General features: G+C 40.0%; 1 pseudogene; it reads right to left on the bottom strand.

The window, feature by feature from the left end:
* Window positions 1-207: 207 nt before the first annotated feature.
* On the bottom strand, window positions 208-1,064 carry LOC116738044 (annotated as a pseudogene).
* Between the last annotated feature and the right edge of the window lie 16,865 nt (window positions 1,065-17,929).

Raw genomic sequence — 17,929 nt, 5'->3', positions numbered from 1 at the left:
AGGTGATTTTGACATATTACAATCTAAAAAATAAATCACAGCTTTTACTCCTCCTATTTATGCTTGAACCTTAGAACATCTTAATTCACCATACCCCCCTCAACTTTTATAACATCATTGTGCATTTTCTTTTATTATTAATTTTTAGAAACTGCTTATTTTCCATCGGCTGTATTTCCATTTTGTTTGCCTTTGTGGAAGAGCGGCTTAAGACCACTCAGTGGTTGTTCCTACCCTCCCAGTGGCCTGAGCTGTGGCAGCTGCAGACCTGACCGCCCCGGTCTTCAGTAGGAAGTGCCCAACAGGCACAGAGGGCACCTGCCCGCCTTCAGACCGGTCTGTGACTTCAGGTTGAGCAGCAGTGAACCCAGACGCTGGAGGAGCCCGTTCACCCTGAAATTCCTCTTTGGTCACAGCCTTTTTGGCAGCAGGCTGTTCTTTCTTTTCATTCTCTGCAGGGTCTCTGTAGAGTAGAGATCAGCACGACCTCCCAGGGGTGTTCACCGGAAATGGTGCCACGCATGCGCAGAACTTCCTGGGGGGGGGAGGGGCCAGCATCCACCACATCAGACCCACTGAGTGAGCTCCCTTATTGTCGCAAGGGATGGCGATGTCCACGCAGGGCAGAGGAGAGTGTTACACAGAGCGAGGGCAGACAGGTTAAGGTGAGATGCCTCTGTGAGAGGCTGGTGGTCAGCCCAAGGATCAGTAACCACCAGAAGGCTGCCTGGACCTGGTTAGAGAAGGTTCCAGGAGTCGGGCAGCCGGCAGTAGGAGTGATTCTAGTAGCAGCAGCAAACTTCAGCACAGCTCGCTGGCCATGACTCCTGGATGAGATGACACGCACATCAGCCGGGTTTGCAATGGCAACAAGGCACGAGCTACCAGCAGAAGCTCCCAGGTTCTCTTCAGATTTGTGATGTAGAACCCATCACGTTTCCTTTTGTAGATGTACTGTTCCATTGGAAGTCAAGGTTGGTGCCGCCTAAACGGGCTCCTGCTGCAAGGAATTTGAGGACACCCTCCTGCTTCACTTACGGGACATCAATGGCTCCAGACTTCATGCAAGTTTCCCTTCAAGTTATAAGGAGAATGCAGAACAATACCATATGGACCCCTCCCTGCGTAGCTTGAAAAGGTTTCATGCATTTTAACTCTGAATTGTTATTTACATCAACAAGACACTACCACTGTTGTTTTGTTTACAGTCAATATTCATTCATATTTTCCTGTATATCTTTAAAATGTATTTTTTTACTTTTTTCCCCGCGAGGATACATTTTCTTCTACCTAATGAACACCATTCAGCACTTCTTTCAACGATCTCAGTATTTCCTCTGAAGACATGTGTATTTCGCTGTTTTTAAAGGATCTTTTGCTGATTAATGGGTTCTGGATTGGTAGCTATCTTTGTGCACCTTAACTATGCAATTCTGTTATCTTAGGATTTCTATCATTACTCTCTAGAAGCCGGCCAGCTGTGTGTCTCCTTGTCCCTTTGAAGGTAAGGTTTCCTTCCTTCAGGTTGCTTAACCATTGTTTTCACGGTCTTTGCTGTTTGGGTGGTTTCTTGTTTGTTTGTTTTGGATTTGGGGTTTTCTCTGTACTTATCTTGCCTGTGTTGTAGAACTTCCTTAATCTGCTGTTCAATGGTTTGTAGAAGTCTTGCCATTATCTCTTCAACTATGGCTTCTGCCTTATTTTTCCCTTCACTCCTTTAGGGACTCCAATTACATGCACATTAGACCTTTTCTTGTCTCGCAAACCTTCTAAAAAAAACTGTACTATTTTTAGTGTTTTTTTGTTCTCTCTGTACTTCACCTTCAAATTTTGTATTAACATGTCAATTTCAGTAGTCTTGTCTCCTGCTGTCTTCATTCTTCAAAGACCTTTTATTTAAAACAACATTTTAATAATTTCTCTTCAGTTCTAGCAGTCTGTTTCCTTCCTTTTAGAGATGGCGGCTCTCTGCCCAAATCTCCATTTTTTCATCTGTTTCTAGTATTGTCATATACTAATCACGATTATCGTGAGGTCCTTGTCAGATGGCAGTGATATCTCTGTCAACTGCTAGCTTGTGTCTATGAACACCATTTTATCTATTTTACTTATTTTATCTATTTTACTTTATTTACTTTATCTATTTTACTTTATTTCTAGTCTTGATACTAGTCTTGAAGTGTCGTAGTAATTTTTATTAAATGCTAATTATTGTGGAGTAAAAAACTACAGAGACTTACGGCAATGATTCATTCCTGCAGACAGTATTGACCTTTCTCTTACTGTGCTAAAACAACAGAGGCTTAACAAGAACTGTGAGTCATGGCTGCCTTGCAGCCCCATTATTGCTGTTGTACTTCTAGTGCGGCCTGGACTCAACCAAGAGGTCTGGGCACTCTCTGTGACCCCCTTCTAATTTCAGGTCCTAATTGCAATCATTGTCTTACAAGACTGTTGATAGCTTTGTCATGCTTTTGAATCTCCTGCCTCACAGGGCCCAGAATTTGGCAAATGTTTTCAGGGGAAAATTAACCACATGCTTGGAGATGCCAAAGTCTACCAGAACTCCATCCTCCCCTGTGGCTGAGAGCTTAGGTTCTGAGCCCAATGCACCTGCCTCCTCAACTGACCTCACAGTGAAAGCCAAGGCAAAAATGATTCCACCTTTGAGCAGTCTGGTTCTTGTTCAAAACTGTCCATGTGCTTCTTTGGGCCTGACCATAGGCTATTCCAGAGGCTTTCCCCGACAGCCCCTCCGGCTGGCTATCTCCTCACATATTTAAATACCGATCTCAGGGCCTTTGTTCCTAGATCTCTTTATCTTAGGCCTTTTGCCAAGATCTTTTTCAGGTATCTCTGCCAAGCTTTCCTTAGCAGAGGAAGAAGGGGAAAGCAAGACACTTTTCCCTACTATGACTCGGTACCCAGTTCTTTTCTGCTCCTAGCATTTCCCCCTCACTTTATCCTAACCACCATGGTCCATAAACTGTGGGAGCCTTTTGTTCAGGGCTCCTTCCGCTGTGGGATGGCCCCACCTGCACGGATCCACCTAACCTTCAAACGGTGCATCATTCCATGGAGGCAAATGGAATCAAGGAGTCAGCTCTTCTCTGGGTTTAGCCTCCTGTTCATACCACCTGAGTAAGTGATTAAGGTTTAACTCTCATTTTTGGCTTGTTGCTGTAATCAGTTATTCCATACCTGACAGCTTGCCTTCTCTTCGGCTCAGCTGAACTCCTGACAATTCTTCCTCTGCTCCCTTTCCCCAGTTTTTGTTATCTCTTGACTGCCATTAAACATTATCCTTCTGTATTTTATCCCGAGTTTACAGTTATTTTCGGCAAAAGTGCTGTTCCATTGCTATCTAATCTATCCTACCCAGAAGTGTAATTTCCACCTACTGCCTTTCAATTAAACATCCTGAAAGCCCCACAAAATGCTTCTGATTACACTTCTTCATTAACTGAACTTAGTTACATTGTGAAAACTAGCTGCAAGTGTGTCTGGGAAATAGAAAGTCCTGTGACTGAGAATACTGTCATCTTAGATTCTGTTAGTAAGGATAAGGCAACTACCAGCCCCGTCCACACGTTCCCATTTCTTCCCTGGTTCCATGTTGCTTTTGCCATCTGCCTTGCTTGATGCTATCTACTTTGTCTAACACTGGCTGAACTGATTATGTAAAGTATGTTGAGTTTCTATTCACACAGTAGGTGCCTGCAGTTGGTGGCATGGTCAGAGACTAGATAGCTGATGAATTACCAACACTTAGAGTTGGGGTGGCTTAAAACAAAGAACATGTTCATAGTGAAGGGTGGGTGCATGTCTTGCAAATGAAAAATACATTGGACTAAGTCAATGTCTTTTTCCAATTTTATAAATACTGTGTGATTGAAAGTTCCAACGGTTGATGTGTCCCTGAAAATGGTGTAATTTTGACTTTTTTTTTCTTAAAGTTTATTTATTTATTTTGAGAGAGAAAGAGAGAAAAAGAGAGAGTGAGCTGGGGAGGGGCAGAGAGAGAGAGAGAGAGAGAGAGAGAGAGAGGGAGGGAGAGAATCTCAAGCAGGCTCCAAGCTGTCAGCATGGAGCCTGATGCGGGGCTCACCCTCATGAACCGTGAGACCACGACCTGAGCCGAAATCAAGAATCCTACGCTAAACTGACTGAGCCACCCAGGTGCCCCGATTTTGACTTTTTTAATTGACTTTTTTCTTATTGCGTAGATGGCTCTAAAAAAAGACTGCAGAAATTAATTTTGATGGTAGAATCATCCTAATTTCAGAGTTATTTTTGTATCACTGTAACTTAATATGTATTTGTATGTCTTGGGTGCGGAGAGGAGAAAAAAAGGATTAAGTTATGTAAGTCACTCATGTTTCTCAGAGCGTGTGACCAAAATGTAACAGAATAATTTGTAGGTTTTCCAATTTTGTATTTTAATGTGACTTTCATTTCTGATGACGTATAAATCTAATAGATTCTACCAATGAGTTGATTAGAACAGTACCCTTTTCAATTTTAACTAATATTCTTAAAAGATATACTATAAATAACTTCCAAATCATGTGTCTCTAGGATCCTCTGTCAAAAAGCTCATCCTCTTAAAGTACCTAAAATGTTCTCTGGCACCTCTCTGTCATATGTAGGTGTTATATAGATTACACACACATGTTCTGTGTACGTGTTACAATATCGACTCCTTAGTAAATGGTAGAGGTTCTGATCTTAGGTAAGAACAAAATGCATTATGTCAGGGCCGAATAAAGGAACCGAAAGTATACCATTCGTTTTGCTAGGGATAATTTCATATAAAGAATTATGAGCCAGATATTGAAGAAGAGAAATGCAATCAAGGGAACAGTGGGGTATCACAGAGATTGTAATTTCACAAGGCAACTACCAGAAGCTATTTCTAGGTTCTGGAGAGAAGAAAGAAAACTTAGAAATTTGGAGGGGCTGAGACCCAGATCTCTGAGGGGGTCGCCCCACTGGGCTGGTGCCGGTGCCTCAGAAGCTTAGAGAAGAGGCCCAAGGAGCTGGGTTTGAGACCTTAAAAGAGGGTGAGGCAGCCAGCCGTGCTGATGTTCCTTAGGGAACATGTTGAGGATGATTCTTCAAGGGCTGAACCTACTTTCAATTTGCCCTTGCTGGGGAAGGGGCATTGCTGGTGACTCCCACAGGGCCGAAGACCAACAGGTTCCCTCCTTCTCCAGCCTACCACTGTCTCTCTACCACCCCCTACTGGCCCAAGGGAAATGTGGTTCCCAGAGTGCCAACCTCAGCATCAAAAAGCAGAGTGCAGGAGGCAGGAGTTGAAACAGAGAAAATGGCTTAATAACGAGCACAAAGGTCTACATACGCTACCAAATGAAACGTTGGATTATACATTTTCTGATAGCTCCATATTCACTCTGTAGGATTTTATTTTGATGCAGGATATTATTAATATAATTAAATGTGGACAGAATAAAATGAATTTGAAACCACGTCCCCTGAATTTCAAGTGGGTATCTATTCTCATTATGAAAAACCGGGCTAAAAAACAGAAAAGCTAAAGCGGGTTTAAATTATAACATGAATTGCTTGTGAACACATATATCCTGTACTTTTTTTTAATTGTTTTTTAATGTTTATTTATTTTTGAGACAGAGAGAGACAGAGCATGAACGGGGAGGGTCAGAGAGAGAGGGAGACACAGAATCTGAAGCAGGCTCCAGGCTCCGAGCTTTCAGCACAGAGCTGGACGCAGGGCTCGAACTCATGGACCATGAGATTGTGACCTGAGCCAAAGTCGGAAGCTCAACTGACCGAGCCACCCAGGGGCCCCTATCATGTACTTTCTGAGACAGTCTTAATTTCAAAAATAAAGCTTTAGTTTGAAATTTCATTCTTGTAAGCATGTAATTTTTAATGTATCATATATCATGTAACTTTATTTTTTATTTTTTAGTATTTATTTACTTTTGAGAGAGAGAGGGGGAGAGAGAGAGAGTATGTGTGTGTGCATGAGCACAGGAAGGGCAGAGAGAGAGAGACACAGAATCCGAAGCAGGCTCCAGGCTCTGAGTTGTCAGCACAAAGCCCGACGCGGGGTCGAGCCCATAAACCAAGATCATGACCTGAGCCAAAGTCAGGCACTTAACTGAATGAGCCACTCAAGCAACCCTATAACTATTTAAATATATATATATTTTTTCTTGTAACGCACGTGTGCTCACAGGTGAGGGCCTATGCTGTGTGTGTGTGTGTGTGTGTGTGTGTGTGGGTGTGGGTGTCTATGTGTGTGTGGATGTGTATGCCAAGTGTTTTAATATGTATCTAGAAAAGTAACATAATCTTGATTGAGATTTTGGATTGAAACAAAGTAGATTATTTTAACGGAGACTCTAGCTTAAATTTTCTCTGGCCTCTGGCACTGATTCTTAAAAAGTGGAACCACAACTTTTAATGGAGAGAAGTGAGGATGACATTTGGCTGATTCAGGAATACATTTTGGTTAGATTCCACCTCATTCTGGAAGAAAAAAAGAACGTTCAAGCAAATAATATAAATGAACTAAAAATATAACTTCAGTTGTCATAGGCAACCCTTTCCTTCCAAGTAGAAGAAAGGATAAGGATAAGAAACATATGGAAGAAAAGGACACATGATCTGAAAGTATGCACAAGAGAAATCTAAGAATAACATGAACACATATGCTCTATGCAACTAATCAAGCAAATTACCAGCCAGAAAAGCTCAGTGTCCCTCAATGAATTCTCATTTACTTCTAAGGGTAGTTTCTATAGACTCATTTACCTTCCAGCTGGCAATGACTAGGTAAAGTAAAAACTGTTAGGAACAAAGCATAAGAAGAGTGTTTGAGTAATTCCAGTGAGGGAAAGCAGTGTTAATCACTCCTCTGCAGTTCTGTCTAAAAACCCAATCTCGTAAAAGGAAAGAAACCTATCTTAGTGACTAAATCACTGAATGTATGCTAGCATGTATAACAGAAATCATATACACACAGTTTTTTTTTGTCACCCTTTGCAGAATCTAAGCCTAAAATTATATGTTTATTGATTTTAAATCTGTACTTTTGTAAACTTTCCTATATCCCCAGTAGGTTTCCATTATAAATATCCACTGACGTGCTATGTATAGTGCTACTTAACGTTCTTAAGTAACTGCTTTAAGTCAGCAAGTTGTTTTTTTTGTTGTTGTTGTTTTTTTTACTTTGTTTCATTTGATTTTTTTTCTTCGACTTTGTTTTAATGTTAGAAGCACAGGAAAGCCAAACTCAGACGTTTGAAATACAAAACCTAGATGGGACTATTTTTTTTTTTTTTTAATTTTTTTTTTTCAACGTTTATTTATTTTTGGGACAGAGAGAGACAGAGCATGAACGGGGGAGGGGCAGAGAGAGAGGGAGACACAGAATCGGAAACAGGCTCCAGGCTCCGAGCCATCAGCCCAGAGCCTGACGCGGGGCTCGAACTATCCGACCGCGAGATCGTGACCTGGCTGAAGTCGGACGCTTAACCGACTGCGCCACCCAGGCGCCCCTAGATGGGACTATTTTAATGATAATATAAACTCCAAAGTGCTCATCCTACCATTTAAAATGAAAAACAATTTGAGACTGAAGAGGCAGATTTTGGAAGGGTTAACAGATAGTAAAGTAACACAAGCAATAGACAAATGGCAGAAGGAGAGAGGAAAATTCTCATTTATGAAAAAATGTGATAATACACAGCAGCAAAACAAACAGAGCAAACAAACTGAGGCAGTTGACTGTGATGGCTATTACTGCATCGCAGTTTCCTTGAGTTCTGAAGCTGAAAAAGCAAAGCTATTTTTCTGTTCATGATGAACTTCTGACACATAAAATCACATCCTGTATGATAATGTATGCATTGAAATTTGAGACATTTTGTGGCCTACTACTGATCAGTTTCTGCAAATTTCCCGAGAGTTTTAGAAGGGAAAACACAGATTTAAAAAAATTATTAGAAGCAGAACTCTGTATGTCCAGGGGTTGGCCCTCATTAACTACATATTTTTAAAAATATTCTGTTTTCTGTCTGCCTGCCTGTCAATAATTATTAAGAAAAATATTTTCATTATAATCTTTTAGGAATTTCCTGCTATGATTCTGTCAACTTCTGCCTCATATTTTTAGGCTGTTTTAGACGCATAATTTTTTTCTTTAATTTTTTTAATGTTTTTATTTATTTTTGAGGGAGAGAGAGACAAAGTGTGACCTGGGGAAGGACAGAGAGAGAGGGAGACACAGAATCCAAAGCAGGCTTCAGGCTCTGAGCTGTCAGCAAAGAGCCCAACACGGGACTTGAACTTGTGAACCACGAGATCATGACCTGAGCCGAAGTTGGACATGTAACTGACTGAGCCACCCTGGCGCCCCTGGACACATAATTTTTAAAACTGCTATATCCTCTTAGTTAACAGAACGTACCAGTAGGGAACGAGCCTCTTCACTCTTTGTGTTTTGTTGCTCATTTTACTCTGGCTTTAACACATTATTCACCTTTTTAGTACATTCATGCTTTGGTGTCTTCTTGTAAACAGGAACCTGTGTCTGGAACTTTTAACATCCAAACTCCGAATTTTTTAACTAGAGACTTTAACTAGAGTTTCATTCGCAGTATGGATATATTTGGAACTATATCTGCCATCTGAAATCTTTAAACATCTCTGGATCTTTCTTTCCCCTTATTTGAGTGACTCGACCTGAGACTACTTTCAATATTAGTCTTTGTGTGACAAAACTTCTTAAGCCCTGAATGCCTAGAAATAGTTTTCATTAAATTATTTAATGAGAAATGATGGGTAGCATGGCTGAATAAGAAATTCTAGTTTCTAAATTATTTTTGTATAATACTCTGAGAGTACTAATCCAAGTCATCTTCAATGCAGAGTTGTTGAAAAACATGTTTAGTATTTGGTTTTCATAAATAATAGACTCTATGTATGCTTTTAGTTTCTAATCTAGTATATATCCTTACATTTTACTATAACTTAGAAAAGTGGTTTTGGCATTTTTTTCTCCTAATTTCTCCCCTTTGACACTCTATAGGCCCTTTCAATTCGAATTAATTTTTTTCCTTCTATTTCTCAAAAATTCATCTCCATGTTTTGGTATATGTTCCTTCTTCCGAAATTTCATTTTCTCTCTTTGGGGACTCATATCTAGATATCAGAACTTACACTTCAATTCTACATATCAACTTTTCAATTATATGTTCTATTTATTTTTTCCTCCTTCCCTCTGGGAGTTTTCCTAAGTGACTGATGACTTAATTCATTCTTCTGCTCTATATAACTGCTATTTACATTGTGCTCTTTACCTAAACTATCATTTTTTAGTTCATATCTCTACTCTTTATCTTCCATATTCTTCTAGTTTCCCATTATTAATGCCTTCTTCTATCTCCCTTAATATGTTTATTGTGCTAATTTTAATTTCTTGTTCTTTCTCTTGTAATATTTGTGGTTCAGATGGGATCCATAATATGCTGGGATGTTTTCCTTTTGAAAAAGTGGTACTCCTGAAATGTCTTGATATTTTGGCCCGTGAGTTCACTTTCCCTCTGGGAGGCACTGACTTCTCTATCAGGCAATGTGTATTAAAGCCAGACATCAGTTCTAGTCATTATTCATGAGCTCATGAAATGTAGTTAGGGAGCCTCAGATTTGGTGCTCCAGGCACCAGGCACCATGGTCAATAACCCCCATCTCCCCCAAACAACTCCTTGGGCTCTCATCTCCTTTGAAAGAGAAGCAGCATTAGGAGACATACTCAATGTCATCGGCTCTGTGATGGGCCAAAAGGGGAAATGGTGGAGCAGAGAAGTGACAACCTGAAGTCAGTTAGTCTCCATCTGATTTCCCAGTTCCTCTTGAGCACAGAGCTCCCACCCTGCACTTATTCCTGCAAAGACTCCTAGGCCAGAGGTGTAAGTTACTACAGGCGTGATGAGCGGACTGACTGTGCAAAGGCACAGTGGTACTCACATTCAAGAGTTCTTTCTTTTATTCCAGCCACTCCCATCCATACCACCTTTTCTTCCACTCCCAGCCAAAGACACCATATGCTTCCAACATCGGTTGGGAAGGTCAATGTCAGCCATTCTCCGGGTTCTCTTGCTGTAATTTGCCAGGTGTTCAAGTTGGTTTACTTTTTCATGTCAGTCTTACATATCTAAATTATTACTCAGATATGTAGATAGAATGATATAAATATAGCCACTGATGATGATGTAAAACTCTCTTCTGCTGACCTTATGAATTGGACACTTTTAATATGTCAAGCATATTAAAACTACTCTGAAGAAGCACTTTTTTTCATAGTTGCTTCCTAGCCAGTTTCTTGTATCTCACCAGAAAGTACTATTTTATTCACACTTGGACCAGATGGAGAATGGCAGCTACCCAAATCCACTGGGAAGGTGCTGACCCCACAGATAAAGCAGCAGGCCCAGAAATGATTCTCTTACTGAGAGAGGAGTAGGCAATAATGTGTCTTCTAACATATATTTTACATTTCACATTTTTCCTTCAGAATCATTTATTTATTGTAGTATACTGGGAAAATTCACAAAAGGCCAAAGAAGGAAACAGTTACTTGTAATTTCACCCATGTTATTAGTATCATTAAAAGTCTGTGTAGATCTTCTAGGAAATTGACTTCTTTCTAACCTGCTTACCAATTTGGTTTTAAAAAGTTGGATTATACTGTATACAGATTTTGCAACTTTATTTAATGATTAATATCCTATGAAAATATTTAAATATCATTAAGTACTCTTCTCTAAAATGTTACAATATCTGGCACCTAGATGGCTCAGGCAGTTAAGCATCTGGCTCTTGATTTTGGCTCTGGTCATGATTTCATGGTTCTTGAGTTGGGACCTATGTCACGTTTTGCACTGACAGTGCACAGCCTCCTTGGGACTCTCTCTCTCTCTCTCTGTTCTTCCTGCTCTCTCTCACAATAAACTTAAAACAATTTAAATGCTATAATATTACAGCTGCATAGTATTCCATTATGTAGATTTAAAAAAAATTACTTTCCTAGCAGACATCTGAGAGGCTTCTAATAGTTTTCCATGACATGTGTCAGGGACAAAATAATCTTTTTTACATAAATTACTTTGCCTGTTTTTTAGTTGTTTATCGAGCATGTATTCCCAAGTGTTGGGTGCTGGGTGGTGGCTGAGTTTCTAAAATCGTGTTCTCCCTTTGAAATATGCGAACATAGTGAAATGGATCTTAAATGCATGGCTCAGTGAAGTTTTACATATGTGTACCCTGGTATAACCACACATAATGTGAGACGTATAACATTTCCAGTTGGGTCACATTTTAACGGCTACTGATGCATACTGAGAAAAATGTATCAAGTTAAATTTTATTTGAGCCTCTTTCCCCCCCTGTATCTTCTCTAACATTAGTTCTTTTCTGCTCAAATCTTCTAATTTTGATATACAAACCTATAGACAATTATTATTGCTACTGTTTTTTGCAAATATAATTACCTTTCTCCTAGAGAAAAAAACCTAATTGTATGCTTTAGCACAGGGTTACCTGTCTTCTCGTGTCAACGTATTGATTTGTCTGAATTTTCTTTTCGTAAGTTATTTTAGAATCAGTCCTATAATATTGAGTCCTCTCAGGGCACCTGGGTGGCTCATTCAGTTAAGCGTCCGACTTCAGCTCAGGTCATTATCTCACGGTTCATGAGTTCGAGTCTCACATCGGGCTCTGTACCCATAGCTCAGAGCCTGGAGCCTGCTTTGGATTCTTTGTCTCCCTCTCTCTCTGCCCCTCCCCTGCTCACGCTCTGTCTCTCTCAAAAATAAACATTAAAAAAATTTTTTTTAATTAAAAAAATATTGAGTGCTCTCAGTGTAGGACAAAAAAAAGGCTAAAAATTCTAATGGTATATTACTAAAAAATTAAAATAATGTGATTTACTGTCATCTAATTTGTTTAAGTGTATTTATTTTTGAGAGAGAAAGAGAGAGCAAGCGAGCACAGGTTGGGGAGGGGCAGATGGAGAGAGGGAGACACAGAATCTAAGCAGGCTTCAGGCTCTGAGCTGTCAGTGCAGAGCTCAATGCAGGGCGTGAACCTACCAACCGTGAGATCATGACCCGAGCCAGAGTTTGACGTTTAACTACCTGAGCCACCCAGGTGCCTCTAAATTTTTTAACATAAAAAAGTTAACAAGCCTGGGGCACCTGGGTGGCTCAGTCAGTTGAGCATCCGACTTCGACTCAGGTCATGATCTCACGGTTTGTGAGTTCAAGCCCCACGTCGGGCTCTGTGCTGACAGCTCAGACCCTGGAGCCTCCTGCTTCAGATTCTGTCTCCTCCCCTCTCCGCCCCTCCCATGCTTATGCTCTGACTCTCTCTGTTGCTCAATAATGAATAAATGTTAAAAAAAAATTAAAAACAAAATTAACAACTCTTATCCTTCTGAACCTCTCAGAAACCCCTACCAGTTTTGCACACCATTGAACGTTATTTGTGGCATATACTCTTGTCATTTTTACAACTGCTGAAAGAATAGGTCCAGAAATAAACACAAGAAAAGAGTAAGAGCTGGCCAACACTTGAAACCACACAACTAAGTCATTGTCAAAAATCCAACACAGTTATCTCCGTGAGACGGTATTAACTCACATCATTCACGTATCAGGTTCTGATATTTCGCCAGCACTGCCCATGGCCGGGGGGAATAAAACTGTATCTACTTGACTCTACGGTTGAGGAGGAGGTGTCTAACAAAGCTAAAATCCAATTAAATTTCTGAGAGCCCAGGGAAGTGACATTGTGAGATCAAGTCACCAATACATGCGCTCAAGTGTATAAAAATGTCAACGACTACGTAGTAGCGAAAAGCCCATCTGAATGACCATTCGCAAAGGGAGAACCCCAAGAATACTCGATTAGTAAAGGCTTTTAAAACGTCAAGATGAGATAAGAGTGTCGAAACACCAAATCAGAGGTCTAAAGTAGTGTTCCACCACATTCAATTGAGATTCACGGGCTCAATGTTTCTCTCTTCTATTTACATGAGAAAAGAAATGGAGAGATGGCGCTTTGGGTCACTGTAATGTGCACCCAGACACCTTTTTCTCTGATCGTTTTGTTTGCCAATGTGAGCAGGAAGCTGTCCTTGACTTCCTTCACTGCCTGAGAGCCGATGTCTATAGGAGTTAAAGACCAAAGACAATGTCTCTACACAAGGGATTGTAAACACAGAAGCAACTGAGCTGCCCTTGAAATGCAGTTTCTTTTCCTGAAAGCAAAAAGAAATCACTCTGTCTGAAGCCTCGGCTGCTTTGGAGACTTCTCTGTCACTGTGAAATCAATCTAACTGGGGTCATTTGGAAAACTGGCTATCGGTTGCCTTCATTTCCACATGAAAGCATTTTTTGTACTCATTCACACCCAAAGCGGACTTAGTGCTACCAGCTTCCAGTGAAGATTCTACTCGTGTTATTTTCCAAGATAGCTTTAGGTTTACATTTGGAAATATATTTCAGACACCGTGTCTACAAAGAGCAGGACTTGTGAGAAAGGCGTATCGAAACCTCAGGAAACCTCCTGAAACACTAGAGTCCTGTCTTTTACTTGTTAGTCAGGTTGTAAGTCAAGTCTGGTCATTGCTACTGGCTCCGAGGCCATTGGTGGTATAGATAGATATTTGGGGCAGTCTCCTTCCAAGGTGTGTTTAACCCTCTCCGGAGGCCAGGCTGCTGCGTGAGGTGCTCTGAAGTACACCCCAGCGACAGGACAGATGTTAATGACACAGGCGGACGTGCAGTTGTAGGAACCTGGACAGGAAGAAGCTGCTGTGTGATTTCCCACCTACTTCCAACCCTGCCCTTCCCAGTCACACTCCCTCGCGCTGCGTACTCTGTATTTCCAGGTATTGTAAGTAAACCAGTGCCACCGCAGGGAGAGGAGACGTCACCAGGAGGCAGAAAGTCATCAAAAAACTGAAATATATTCAGAGAAATACTGATCGAATGTTACTAACATAACAGTACTGCTTTCCTGAGACGACTGTTGGAAGACAGGGGAACTCGAGTGCTTACACAGACAACCAAGGAGGAGAAAATCTTGTTCGAGAACGGAGCCCTAGATTTTTGTCTTGATCTTTCAGCTCTGATTACATCATGGCTAAACGAGGTATTCATTGTTGCAGTTGATTTTTTAATCTAAGTTTTGGAGACACCGGATGCCTAAACCAATTATTTATTTCTCTGTTAGAAAAAGTAAGCATCACACTTACATCTGGGGTATTGGAGAAATCAATCCGAACCTGTGTCTGAATCTCATAAAGAAACTATAGACTTATGCTCAAATACCATATTGGAAGTATGATAAACAAATATCCTTATTATTTTACAAGAGGTATACAGAATTCTGTGTTTGTTCAATCATTTCTATTTCCACAGGATTTAAGGAAAAAGAAATAAGACAGAAGAGGGTAGCTTTATATTTAGGACAGTGAAATGTGAAACTGGCTAAATCATTTTCAGAAACTTAAATCAATCAGTTCACTAGAGTGTGCTTTTTTTGTCTACAAGAAATTGGAGAAATGCGTACTTCAGACCAATGTGTAATGACTATGTTAATTGCAATTAGCAAGGCAAATATTTTATCGCCCAAATGACAGAAGTGGTAACTACTGACGTTACCCGGAGCATTCATTTGCTTTTTCTTTTTTTAGTATGTCAATTAATATAATATAAATGCTGGAAACAATCAATGTAGGATGTCACTGTATTCCACTATTTAAGTTCTAATATAGATATTGCCAGAGATAAAGACAATACTGATATGTTGAATTCAGCCACACACAGGAAAGTTCTTTAATCACATAAACTCCTCTTTTAAATTTCCACATAATAGTAATTATCTACAAATAAGATAACTAGTAATAATGTTACCCTCACAATATATCGGCTGGAAAGCAGCTGTTTAAATATTTCAGTTTAATATGTAACACATGTTATATATTAACAGTAGCCATGAAACAGGTTGACAGCTTTAGCGATGGGGTTTTAGTGTGGGTAGACAAGAAAATACCACACATAACGGCACAGGAAATAGAAGTGACACCTATTTTAGAAGAGATTATGACACACATTGGGTGGTAGGCATAAGGATATGACCAACTGACAGAATAAAAGAGAAGAAAATACGGTGACCCAGAATGAAAAGGATGATGTTTCTTTCATTTTCCCTTGGTTAAGGAAATGGCTCTGCCAGGATAAAATTTTAGAGTCATCAAGGACACTCTATTTACAGCTTCAGCTGTAAATAGACAGAGGTACATGCAGGGCTTGAATGGGGGCAGGATGCCAACAATCTAGGCCTTAGTAATGGGTTTCATCCTTATGTTCTGTCCTTACGTCCTTATCCTACGTTGTCCGGGCTCCATCCTTGGGATCATAGCTACTTTCTTAATTGGATACTCATTCTCTTTACTCCAGATAATTAATTACATTTCTCAGTGTCCTTTTGGGCCTATTATTATTATTACTACTATTATTTATTTTTATCTTTAATTTTAGAGAGACAGCATGAGCAGGAGAGAGAGGCAGAGAGAGAGAGAGAGAGAGAGAGAGAGAGAGAGAGAATCCCAAGTAGGCTCCACGTTCAGTGCAGAGCCTGATGTGGGGCTCAATCCCACGACCCTGGGATCATGACCTGAGCCAAAATCAACAGTTGGTTGCTGGACCAACCTACTGAGCCACACAAGAGCCCCTGGCCTCTTATTTCTGATGCTACCACAATCTGTTTAAGTTTTCTGTACAGGCAATTTTACTCTTTAATGCATCCCAACATGGATTTTGATTGTTCTTGTATTTTATTCTTTCTCGATTTTTTTTGTATTTTGGCCACCGTCTTTGCATCTCTGCCACCCCTCTAGGCTTACTCTAATTAGGATACCCTGCTTCTGTATTTTAGAACACATGTAGTCCTGTCTCTTTTTGAAAGGACAATACTCAAATGTTTTCTAATATGTTCTTCTAATTTTAGGTCAAAATAACCTCATGGATTAGTTTCTTTGGTAACAAGCACTTATGCATCTGTGAAAGGTGACTGAACGAAGGGCAGATCATCAGCTAGGAGGTGCAGCTCCTCTAATGAAGACATCCCATGTGTTTTATGCAACGCAACCACTGGAAGAACACGTCCGGAGAGTTCTCTGAGTCTACAAGTTCACTGCTTCTGTCCCCTTGTATCACACTTCTCATTAGTTTGCTACATATCCAAGGATGCATTGTGTTTCCATCTACCCCTCTCTCTTCCTGTTTAGATGAAGTACCGAAACTTAGCTCTAAACGGATTTTCAAATTTACACAAAGTTTTTCTTCTTTTGACCGAGGATAAGGCATGAGCCTCACTCTGGTTTTGTTCAGACAAAACCCACTGCCTGCCTGTTGGCCAGCACTGCCTCTGGTTGACAGAAGTAGCACCATATACAGAATGAGTCTAAGTTTGACTCGCTCGCACTTTCTTGGGGGAATCTCTCTAATGTTCTACTTGAGATGGTGGAGAATGTAAACGAGTTGTTCCAAACTGTCCCCTTAAATATATCCATTTCTGCTTAGCCCACTCAAGGAAGATCCAAGAATGAAATTAGTTTTTCACTCGTATTTCCAGTGTTCATCCTTTTGTGAACTTTCCTACACATCTTGTTGGAACAACAGACACAAAGGATCAGGTATTTCTAACATGCTACGATATTTTCCAGAGTGCTCAGTAATTTTATCAAAATAATTGGGTCACATCTGTATTCATGATCAAGACTGTGCTATCCCAACTTACCAGCATTTGTTTATTCATTTGAGGCAGAGACCACAACTCTCATAGTATTCCTTTTTATGTTGAGTACAGTAGTTTCTACATAGAAGATGGTAGATTAATAATTGACCAAGTTAATAAAATATTTTCTGTAGGAATGTAAATAATATTTGTACAGGCTTCAGTGGTCAAGATCAAAACATTTGAAGGGGCACCTGGGTGGCTCAGTCGGTTAAGCGTCAAGCTTCGGCTCAGGTCATGATCTCACAGTTTGTGAGTTTGGGCCCCGCAAGGGGCTCTGTGCTGACAGCTCAGAGCCTGCTTTGGATTCTGTGTCTCCCTCTCCCTCTACCCCTCCCCTGCTTGCACTCTGTCTCTCTTTCTCTCTCAAAAATAAACATTAAAAAATTTTTAAAAGTCTTTAAAACATTGAAAAGACAAAAGCATTGTATACATAAGCTTTTATAAACATGTACATGTGCATATACATATTTATAAATTTATTGAAACTCTGATTTCCTAAAGTGACCAGAGTTTTCACTATTTGCTAGTGTATCCAAATATTTTTGCGGTAGACATATGTCTCCTAATAAAAGCCATCATCTTTTGGATTGTATTTATCAGTTTCACCTAGTGTGCAAAGGTATAAAAAGTAGCAATCTGGTGTGTTAAAAGCCAAGATAAAAGCAATTTCCGCATGTGCTCCACGAAGATAAATAATTGTGTATACTCTCCTGGAGTAAACAAGCCCTCCAAAATAAGGATAGGTATACTACTTGTCTGAGACTACAGTGGAATACTGTATTTAGGGAAGACAATCATCATAAGATAAAATTGTAGAGTTAAAGGAGAAAACACTAATGCTACAAGTTAGTTTCCTTTTGCTGCTGTGATAAATAACTACAAAATTAATGGCTTAAAACAATGCAATTATATCATCTTATCATTCTGGAGATATGTAGTGTGAAATGAAGTTGTCAACAGCATAATTTCTACAGGCCTTGGGGGAGAATCCAATATTTTGTCTCTCCAGCTTCCCAAGTCTGCCATATTCCTTGACTCACAGTCTATTATCACTCCAACATCTGATTCCATT

Source organism: Lynx canadensis, chromosome B1, assembly GCF_007474595.2.
Source record: "Lynx canadensis isolate LIC74 chromosome B1, mLynCan4.pri.v2, whole genome shotgun sequence".
NCBI classification, from domain to species: domain Eukaryota; kingdom Metazoa; phylum Chordata; class Mammalia; order Carnivora; family Felidae; genus Lynx; species Lynx canadensis.
Note: the sequence above shows the minus strand (reverse complement) of the source record. Positions and strands in the feature narration are given on the sequence as shown.